This window comes from Spodoptera frugiperda, chromosome 31, assembly GCF_023101765.2.
Source record: "Spodoptera frugiperda isolate SF20-4 chromosome 31, AGI-APGP_CSIRO_Sfru_2.0, whole genome shotgun sequence".
Taxonomy (NCBI): Eukaryota; Metazoa; Arthropoda; class Insecta; order Lepidoptera; family Noctuidae; genus Spodoptera; species Spodoptera frugiperda.
In genome coordinates, this window is record NC_064242.1 from 6,990,974 (window position 1) to 7,001,550 (window position 10,577).

General features: G+C 37.0%; 3 long non-coding RNA genes across 3 annotated transcripts; all 3 read right to left on the reverse strand.

The window, feature by feature from the left end:
* Positions 1-582: 582 nt before the first annotated feature.
* On the reverse strand, positions 583-1,333 carry LOC118275997 (uncharacterized). Its single transcript, XR_007707506.1, has 2 exons — positions 1,125-1,333; positions 583-791 (listed from the first exon to the last, which is right to left on the reverse strand). It is a non-coding gene; the product is annotated as an uncharacterized LOC118275997 (long non-coding RNA).
* A 3,115-nt stretch (positions 1,334-4,448) lies between these two features.
* LOC126912901 (uncharacterized) lies at positions 4,449-5,852 on the reverse strand. Its single transcript, XR_007707505.1, has 2 exons — positions 5,470-5,852; positions 4,449-4,751 (listed from the first exon to the last, which is right to left on the reverse strand). It is a non-coding gene; the product is annotated as an uncharacterized LOC126912901 (long non-coding RNA).
* Positions 5,853-7,108: 1,256 nt separating this feature from the next.
* LOC118276482 (uncharacterized) lies at positions 7,109-7,836 on the reverse strand. Its single transcript, XR_004783672.2, has 2 exons — positions 7,674-7,836; positions 7,109-7,354 (listed from the first exon to the last, which is right to left on the reverse strand). It is a non-coding gene; the product is annotated as an uncharacterized LOC118276482 (long non-coding RNA).
* Positions 7,837-10,577: the final 2,741 nt, after the last annotated feature.

Genomic DNA, 10,577 nt, shown 5'->3' on the forward strand with positions numbered 1-10,577 from the left:
GCAACACCAGAGGTGCATTGCCGGCTTTTTAAAAAGAAGTCTGCTCTTTTCCTGAAGATTTGAAGGTCGGTTCGGAAATACCACCGACAGCAGCTCATTCCAGAGTTTATTATCACCACTTCGATTCGGTTCGGGTCGGATAAACACAGAAATAATGAAGAAAATTACAAAAGAGATGCATAGTTTTAAAATAATCGAAATTATGTCTATATTTGCAGCAGCATTGTCCAAGATATCGAAATGGAAATTAGCCTGTGTGTCGTTTCAGACTTTCTGAGTATAGGTATTAATTTTTGTTTATCAAGTTTTATTCCATTTAATATTCTATTCAATACATCATTTTGAGCAGGCAAAATTAGCCACTTCTAGTGTCTTGGATGAAGCGAGAGAAAGTGGCAGACTCTTACTGTCTAAGAACCACACTGTTTCTGCTCGGTAGGTTGTTCGCAGCTCCAGATAGATTATTATCTAACTATTCCATTCCTTGGTATTCCAAGGTATCTATAAGGTATGTACGCTAAGAAAACTTTCGATTCTGATAAAGGAAACATAATATCTAAGATACCAAGTAAAAGAAAGCAGTTTCTTTAAAATTAATAAATTTATTTAATTAATATTTCAAAAGTTTAACAGTGATTAAAAAGTTATTTTAAGGGTCTACATTTAGATATCACAATAATAGCTCTATGGAGGTATGTTGTTTAAATTTGGAGTGCTCATCCTCTGTTTTTGACACTTTGATAAATCTCGTGGCCTGTACCAATGGCACCAATAGCTCCGATTCCAGCTTTCTGTAACAAAAATATAAAAGACAAATTAAGTTTGATTGGACTAAAATACCGTTCTAATATTTCGTAACTAATGTTCTTGCAGATAGGTAGGTAAAGTGGTTTTTAATGACCGATAGTATCGTAAGTTATTATTTGAGAGTAAATATCCTGTCGTACAACAGAAAGTTTGATAGAGAAAACTCCATTGCCTCAGGAACTATTCGAGGGATGACCACTAGCATAAAGATTCGATACAACAAATTTTTACCAATAATAGTCATTGTTATAATGAAATTGGGACGGGCTATAATGAAAGAATTTTGATTTCTCATTAAATATCGAAGTAGAACTTACAATAGCTTTAAATCCTTTCCTCAAGCCGCCCCCCGCGCCCTTGGGGTGTGCGCTGGCGCCGCCCATCAACATGGCGACCACCGCGAGGACCAGCACCAGCAGGTTGAACAGTTTCATGTTGATGTGTGTTGCTACACTTCACTCGAATGATGGCCTTACATCGCCTTCACCATCTTATATACATCGCAAGGAGCTTGTGACTAACACCGTAGGAGAATCCTACGCGCCATAGTAAACCGCGAGGGGTTTTCCTTTAAGCTTTCGTATGATAACTGTTATGAATGAAGGCGGAACACGTGCCGGACACGTGTTTCATTGGAAACGATTATTTTTTTTTTGGCAAAATATACAGACTAAACTGAAAATATAATAAGGACCGATTTTCTCATTTCTTTACGTATTTGGAATACCATATCACATTACACTAATATTATAAATGTGACAATTTGTTTGCTTAGATGTTTGTCCGTCAATCACGCTGAAACTACAGAACGGAATTTGATATTGGTATACAGACAGGCAAAGAGCTGATTTGGGTGATAGGATACTTTTTACCCCACGGGAAAGTGGGCGAAGCCGCTGGAGGCAGAAAGCAGTAGGGAATACTATTGAAATGTATTTCTCACTCCAATTAAACTGATATCATGTTCTACCTACTTGTAAACTTGATAGATCAAGTTACAAAATAAAGTACACCAAACAATGTGTTGTTATCATGGACTAATTGCTATTAAGCTGCAAAGCTTGAAACTCCCAAAGTATCGTGTGCGTAATTTTATCGAATCTATGAAATCATTTGAATCAAAGAAAGTTTTATTTCTGTTATCTTATAACACTTATAAAACTGTGGTCGATTAAATTCAAAGTCGAATAAGCCGTCTTTACTTTATCTGAAGTGGGGTTTTTAGGTCTTAAAGACCAAACTTGTGATTTCGCTCTTGGCTATACACTTTTTATAATTTTGGGACCACGGCAATGTATACAGTACGTATGTTAACTAACAGAGGGCGTTCCTTTAAACTCGTTAATCTATATCATTAATAGATTAAAATAAAAATATCAGCATAGAAAAATAAGCAATAAATTGCAACGTTGCCTTCCTTCAACTACGCGTGTATAGAGTGTTTCTTTTACGTATCAATTTAAAATTTTTGGTGAATATTTTAATATTTAAAAATAAAAATTGTTTTGTTTTTGAATTTTAACAGGAACGCCCTCTGTTAGTTAACATAATGTATTATTTTGCAGATAATTTTATTTATTTATCACTTATAGACAACAAATTAAAGTATGATATACCTAGAAAGGTATTGCATATTCCTAAAGGAATTTCTTTCTGCAGACCCGCGATAGGAAAAGCAATAATGCAAACAGAGAATGCGTGTCACAGGAGATACGTACTTATATAAAAGTAATATTAAAAGCAAAAGTATTTGATGATCAGTGGCCGAACGAGGTTAAGTGTAATACTGAATATATTTTATTAAAATCTTGAAAATGTTCGTGAATATTATTACACAATAAGGATTTAGATTTTGAAAAAAAAAGTTGTTTATTTGATGTAGGTACTTAAGAATAGACTGATTTTATACTAGCTGTGTCTGCGTGTTGTTATTTCATGCGTGAATTTAGACCCTGCGGAAATTCTGGGATAAAACCTATTTGGTCATCCACAAGTTCCACAACCTCCTCTTTTATGAAAGCTGGATTATTGTTACCTACTGTGGCACAAATGAAAAAAAAACAATATAAGAGAAAATAAAAATGTTATCTAAGCTTAAGGATTGGTACAATAAATCGTCGGCTTATTGGAAGAAATCATTAACTGCAAAAAACACTCTTAACTATAGTAGAATTATTTTGATACATTCTAAAAAATGCAAAATCAAATTTCATCAACGTTGTTATATATAAGATAATATGGGCAAATCAACAACCAACCAATACATAATTTAAACTAAAATACCGTTTATCTCAGAATAGCGGATATGTCACATAATAACTTCTAGCAATAAGCCAACGAAATATTAGATTTGATGAACATTTTAATTTAGGAGTACTATAATTAGATACAATAGAAATAGGCCTATTAATAAAATGTCCTCACAATACGACACGCTATTTGAAAAATTTCAAAATAGAAAAACCCAGTATTTAACAATATTTTGGCCGACTGGTTCATAGGACAGGTTTTTTTATATTACCATATTTTCTCGTGGGCTTTAATTTAATATATTCAAATTGTTGGTAAGTACGTACCTAACAATTTTTTATATCTTTATTTTCCTTCTTATACTAACATTTTTATTTTCCTTATTATGTTGTAACGCCTATGTGTTATTGTGCAAATTCCATGTTAAAAGTAATAAGTAATACTTCAAATGACATGTTAGGATAGAGATAAACTCGATGAAAACGAAGTTTTATGTAATCATGTACATTATAGGTATACTTAAGGTGCATTTTTGCTTACCTGTTTAGGGATGGATAATGAATACTTACATAACAAACGTATTATGTAAGTATATAACTATATCAAGTATGTGTAGGTAATGGGTAAATAAAATCATATGTTATGAAACGTCAACAATTTATTTTGTTAACTAATAATAATAATAATAGTCCGCAAGGCAGCTTGTGGGTCCGCAAGGCAGCTTGTGGCGAGCTGTTGGGCAGTGGCGACCCCACGGACCTGACTCCCGGGAGAGGCCCTACTTTTTAACTCCGGTTGGTACTCGTGACTATCCGGAGTGGCCTCTCCTACCTCACTCTTGCCTTAATCGGCTGGTTTGAGTGGAGATTCGCAAGAGTGGAGTTGCCTTCAGCTCCACTTGGGGGAAGGACGTATCCCAGTAAGATGCTGGTAGGGGTCTTGACCGTACTTCCGGGATTGCTCTGATAGCCGTGGGATGCCTCCCCTTCCTCAAGCAGCTCAACGGATGTTGCTTCCCTTGTCGCTACATGCTAGCGGCCGTTTCCGGGGGCCCACTATTGAGTTTGCGAGTCACCCCCTGCCTGTTTATCCGTATTTTTCAATATTGGTCAGGGGCAGGGGCCATAGTCCCCATAGTTAACCGGTTAACTATTCCACAGCCACCCACACCCATATCCCTATCATTTCCTTTTACCATATCTCACAATAGTCCTGCATCAACCGGGGATTGTCCTTTGGTGTACTTCCATAGTGCATACAGGGATAATCGCCGGCTGATGTCCCATTACATTTAGATTAAAATTGTTCAACGGGCCTCTGCGAGTTGGCTTCGGCCCCTCGTACGCCTTCCAAAGGTCCGGGACCCTGTGGTCCCGTGATTATGTAAAGAACAAACATAATAATAATAATAATAACCTTTATTGTACACCTTTAGATAAATTCAGCATAAAATAACAACGTATAGGATTAAAGTGCACAAAGGCGGCCTTATCGTTAACTAAGTACATTTTATTGATATAACATAAGTTTCTCAAGTTATCTTGAGCTTTAAACAATAGCATTGGCTCTTCAATGCCACAATAGATGTCCAGTAGGGTTATTTAACCTTTCCTGTGTATTGTTTGGTCTGCCTTATATAGTGCATATATTTGATGAGCCGTACCAACGGCGCCGGTAATACCAACTCCAGATTTCTGTAACAAACAATTACAAAAATAAATAAGTTTTCATGAAGTTATCTACAGTCGTATTAATAGGCAATAAGTTTAAACATCTTAACTCATTAGATGAGCATTTCAGGGTTTAGGAACCAGATTAATGGAGGAAAGAAGTATTTAGAAGTTATAATTCAACTGAAATGAAAACTCAAGTAAAACCTACTATGTAACTTATTTAGGTACCTAATACCTATTTTAAACTACATTATTTAAAGTATCATCATTAGATAGGATTATGAAGAATTGCTGCGAACATGAGCAATCTATTAAAGTAAATTTATTATTTATTTATTTATTCCATTTCCATACAGATTACATTTTAATATACTAAGCCCCACAAAACCGTTGTAATGGTTTGACTGTGGGGTCACTGAGTCTCTATGTTAATATGTTAAACATTTCTACAAATTAAAAGTGTCCAAGTAATATAATTTTAATTTACGTTTAAATCTATTTAATTTTGCTTCACTCCTTATGTCTGCTGGCAGATTGTTCAATAAGTAAGGTATTCTCTTGTTTAGTGTCCTGTCACCATAGTAATTGGTGACTCTGGGTACATTGAATCTACCAGCAGCCATAGATCGTGTGTTAAGAGTGTTGTTCACATAAGTTAAGGTATGTTCTTGGGTTCCATGGTGATTAACTAATAAAATATATTTGAATGCTCTAATTGGAATAATAAAATAATACGTACAATGACTTTGGGTCGCTTGGGGTGTGCGCTGGCGCCGCCCATCAACATGGCGACCACCGCGAGGACCAGCACCAGCAGGTTGAACAGTTTCATGTTGATGTGTGTTGCTCCACTTCACTCGAATGATGGCCTTACATTGCCTTCATCATCTTATATACGAAGTAATGGGTATGTGCATAATGCTAAAGGAAAATTCTATGCACCGCGTAAAACTACAAGAGACACACACACACACAACGTCACGCCTTTTATCCCCGAAGGGGTAGGCAGAAATGCACATTACGGCACGTAATGCCGCTATACAATGTACATCCACTTTTCACCATTTGTGTTATAAGTCCCATGTAATAGGGGGTGAGCCTATTGCGATATACTGGACACAATTCCAGCCTCCGTGCTACTACCGAGACATTTCGAAAATCCGAAAAGAGCCCAGTAACACTTTGCCCGACCCGGGAATCGAACCCGAGATCGCTTGTTCGGTAGTCGCACTTGCGACCACTCGACCAACGAGGGAGTCTTTTCTTTTCTTCTTTCATCTTTTTCGTTAAATTTAAGCTTTTGTGGGATTAGTTAGCCAATACTGGGCATAATTTTCGAAAATCTAAAAAAAACCCCTGTAATACTTTGCGCGACCCAAGAATTGAACCCGAGTCCTTTTGTGTTTTTTTCTTGAGGGGCGAATATCATCCAGTGACATCTTCCACCTTGGGCGAGGCGAGAGGGAGTGTTACTCTTACAAAAAACCACCACGTTCCTACTCCTGCCTCTCGAGCCGGAGCTCCGGTACCCCGCTAGGCAATCTGCAGCTCCGGGTCGGAATCAGCTTTACTAGGCTCCATCTGTGGTGGTCTGATGGCTCTTTGAGGCATGCGCGGAACGCGACGCGCCATACGCACGGGTCTGGTTTTGGTCGGGCGACGAGATACCTGTGCTCGCCGTCCGTAGTCCGTGTTTACGGTGGCTGGAGATCATCTCGCGAACCCTGACGCCTGGAGTGTCCTTTGCGATGGCTGGGATGTGAGGACCGACAAGTTGCGATTGGGGTCATGTGTGATCTTACTAATATGCGACATGCGTGTTTGTTTGTTACTCAATCACGTCAAAACGGCTGAAGTGATCGGGATAAAATTTGGAACAGGGTTAGATTATGTCTGGAATAACATATATACTACATTTTATCCGAAGTCGCTAGTAGAAGCTAGTATAAAATGCATTTAAAAGTCTTGTTCGATCCAGTCGGTCTAACCGGAGACCTTTTGCTTGGCTAGAAGGACCTAGGTAACCAATCCGCCAATTTCACAGTGTATGTGCAATAAAGGCCGGCTCAACCGGAGTGATACCACGGCTTCACAGAAAACCGACGTGAAACGACGCTTGCGTTTTGTTTCGAGTGAGGTCTGGTAGAGTCCCAATTACCTACATGCCTTCCCAATGTTCCCAACCCCGATTCCCCAACAATTCTTAATTTTCTAACCCCCAAAAGGCCGGTAGTGCATTTGTAATGGCCCTGGTGTTTTGGGTGTCCATGGGCGGCGGCGATTGCTAACCGATGATCTGTCTGCTCGTTTACCGGTTTATTACATAAAAAATTTTTTGAATAAATAAAATAACAGTTTGGTAAATAAAATGTACCTAATATGTTAGTAAACGTCAACCATTTATTTTACTAACTACATTTAATTGATACCTATAACAAAGTTTCACAAGTTATCTATTAATAAACTTGTTTTAAACAATAACATTGGCTTTTCAATACCACAATAGATGTCCAGTAGGGTTAATTACCTACATTATTTATATATATTTAACCTCTCCTGTGTTTGACTTGTTCATAGATTTCATGACCCGTACCTATGGCGCCGATAGCCCCGATTCCAGCTTTCTGTAACAAAAAAATACAAAAATAAGTTTACTTGAGATTAATTTGTATTATTAGCCTAAATAGCAAATAGTATAAATATCTTAACAAGTTAGATGACCATTACAGGTTTTAGGAACTAGATTAATAGAGGAAAAATATGATTTATTAGTTATAACTCAACTATGTAACTTAGTTCATTAGGTATTTAGGCAATACCTACTTTAAACTACATTATTTAAAGTATCATTTTTAGATACTGACTGCAAAGAATCACGAACAATCAATTTAAGTAAATATATTTTAATACTCGAAATGGAATAATAAATAAAAGAATACGTACAATAGCTTTAAATCCTTTCCTCAAGCCGCCCCCCGCGCCCTTGGGGTGTGCGCTGGCGCCGCCCATCAACATGGCGACCACCGCGAGGACCAGCACTAGCAGGTTGAACAGTTTCATGTTGATGTGTGTTGCTCCACTTCACTCGAATGATGGCCTTACATCGCCTTCAAGATCTTATATACGAGGTATTGAGTATATGAATAACGCTAAAGGAGAATCCTATGCACCGCGGAAAACCGCAAGGGGTTTTCCTTAATTAAACTTAAGCTTTTGTGTGATAACTGATGAATTACCACGAACCACGTGCTAGAGCGATGATAGAATATTTATTATTTAGGTAGCTATCTTTGTAAGGCATTGTAAAAAATGGTTCTTTGCTAAAATAAAGTTCATTCCTATTATGTAGAGACTCAACAATACTTTGTAATTAGGCATCGTCACCCTTTTTTTACGGCACATAATGCCACTAGGTACTTATACAATGTAACACTCACTCTTCACCATTTGTGTTATAATATAATTTCCACTTAATTGGGGGTGAGCCTATTAACATATACTGGACACATTTTCAGACTCCGTGCGAATACTGAGAAATTTTCGAAAAGCCAAAATAAAGCCCTGTATTACTTTGCTCGACCCGAGACCCCTTGTCCGGCCGTCGTACTTTCGACCATTCGACCAACGAGGCAGTCCTACAACTGAGACATAAAAAAATCTATCTACTTTACTTGACCCGGCTTATGAACCCGAGTTGCCTAGCAGTTATACTTGCGACCACTCGACCAACGAGGCAACAGGCAGTACGTTGTAATTACATTTATTTTATTCTGATCGATAAATTAAATCAGAGAGAATATTAAATATGCCATACATTTCAGTTTTCAGGCAAGAAAAGAAATTAATAAATAAAATGCACGAGCTTTTTTTACAATATGAACTATATTGCAATTTCATAAAAAGTTCCCGTTAGGTTTTATTAAAGTGCAAAGAGCATTCAGATCGTTGGCTATGAGCGGTACACGTTCCACGTGCATCGATTCCTTCACAGTTCACAAGACCCCATAAACGAGCATACCCAAGTGCTTCGGTGCCTTCAGTTACTAGTTTCTATTGTGCAAATTGATTTTATTCTTAACATTTCCAACACTATAGGTAACAAAAGGATTTTATTCTTAGAATTCTGAAATGCTTTGTGCACATTTAAGTATTCGTGCAAGCATCAATGTTTTATTCAAGTGGAAATTTTACTGGAAGTTAAATTTTTTTGAAACATGGTTATTTTAACGTGTGTACTTACTAGCTAACTATTGTTTGAAAACAGAAGTAGTTTTTTAAGTAAATCTTAGTTTCTTCAAGTAATCCACATAACCTAAAAGTTGATGAAAAGTAGATTATTATATGAGGTTTTAGTTTAATTAGTCCTTAGCTTTCTTTTTACGGAAAAACCGGAAAACGATCAGTCGGATCACCTGATGGTAAGCAATCGCCGCCGCCCAAGGACACTTGAAACACCAGAGGCGTTACAAGTTCGTTGTCGGCCTTTTGGGGGTTTGGAATTTAAGTTTTGATGAGGAATCGGGATTGGGGGATTGGGAAGATTGCGAAGTGGGTTATTGGGCCTCCTCACATAACGCTAGCGTTGTTTCACGTTGGTTTTTTGTGAGGCTGTGGTATCACTTCGGTCGAGCCGGCCAATCGTGCCGGAGTATGGCTCTCCCACACTTAACTACACATAACTTACGTAAAAACGAAGTAAGTATTCACGATCTGTAACACTGAGCTGGGAAATTGTGATTTGATTCCTGGTTATAATATCGTTATTGTTGATACATTTTAGTAATTTAGTAACCACACGGGGATCTGAAATTATGCTCGGTTCATACCTACCTATACACTTCATAAGGTTCGCCTTTTATTAAATAGGATTCATAATTTATTATCATTACTGGCAAAGTATAAATTTTACATTTTAAGTTTAAACCTCTGCATACATTTCAGGGAAAAACGTGTATATTTAATGAGGAATAAAAGGTGCAAATTTTAAATGTTACTTATATTTGTCAGTTCTTCGAATAATAACATCTCATTATAACATTCAAGGAATACTAAACAGTACCTAGTTAGATGCTAATTAGGTATGTATTCATACCATACATAACGTTCATCATTCGCTTTGATTCTCAGAGATATTATTGCCGAAAATGTCATTGCCTTACAAGTTCTATGAATTTATCAGAGAACAATAATTAACACCATTGTTTTTCAAACAGTTTGTTTGCATGTGTACTTACCTAGTGTGCCTAAAATAGCTACATTATTACCATATACTACCGGCCTGCGGCCGGCTGGGATACCTAATATTAATAATAAAATCCTTAAGCGTTTTAAGCACATTTTAGTCCGACCGTTAACATATATATTTCAGAGGTGCCTCAGTGAAGGAATTTTTCCTAAATGCTTAAAAAAAGCAGTGATCATCCCTATTTTTAAATCTGGATCTAGAGATGTAGTGAATAATTATAGACCAATATCTATACTGCCTTCTTTGTCCAAAATCTTAGAAAAAATAATAAACAAAAGACTAGTCAGTTATTTAGAAACGAACAACTTACTGTCTTCTTCACAATTCGGGTTTAGAAGCAAATTGTCCACAGCAGATGCGGTTCAAAAACTAACAGATCACGTTGCACAAGAACTTGGCGATGGAAACCAAGTCCTGACTATCTTCCTAGATTTAGCAAAAGCTTTTGATACCGTATCTGTTCCTTTGCTTTTAAATAAACTAGAGGCTTTAGGTATAAGAGGTACACAGCTGAAACTCTTTGAAGATTATTTATCCAGTAGATCCCAATGTGTTCGAATAGACAATATAACTAGTAACGACAAAAAAACACTAAGTTTTGG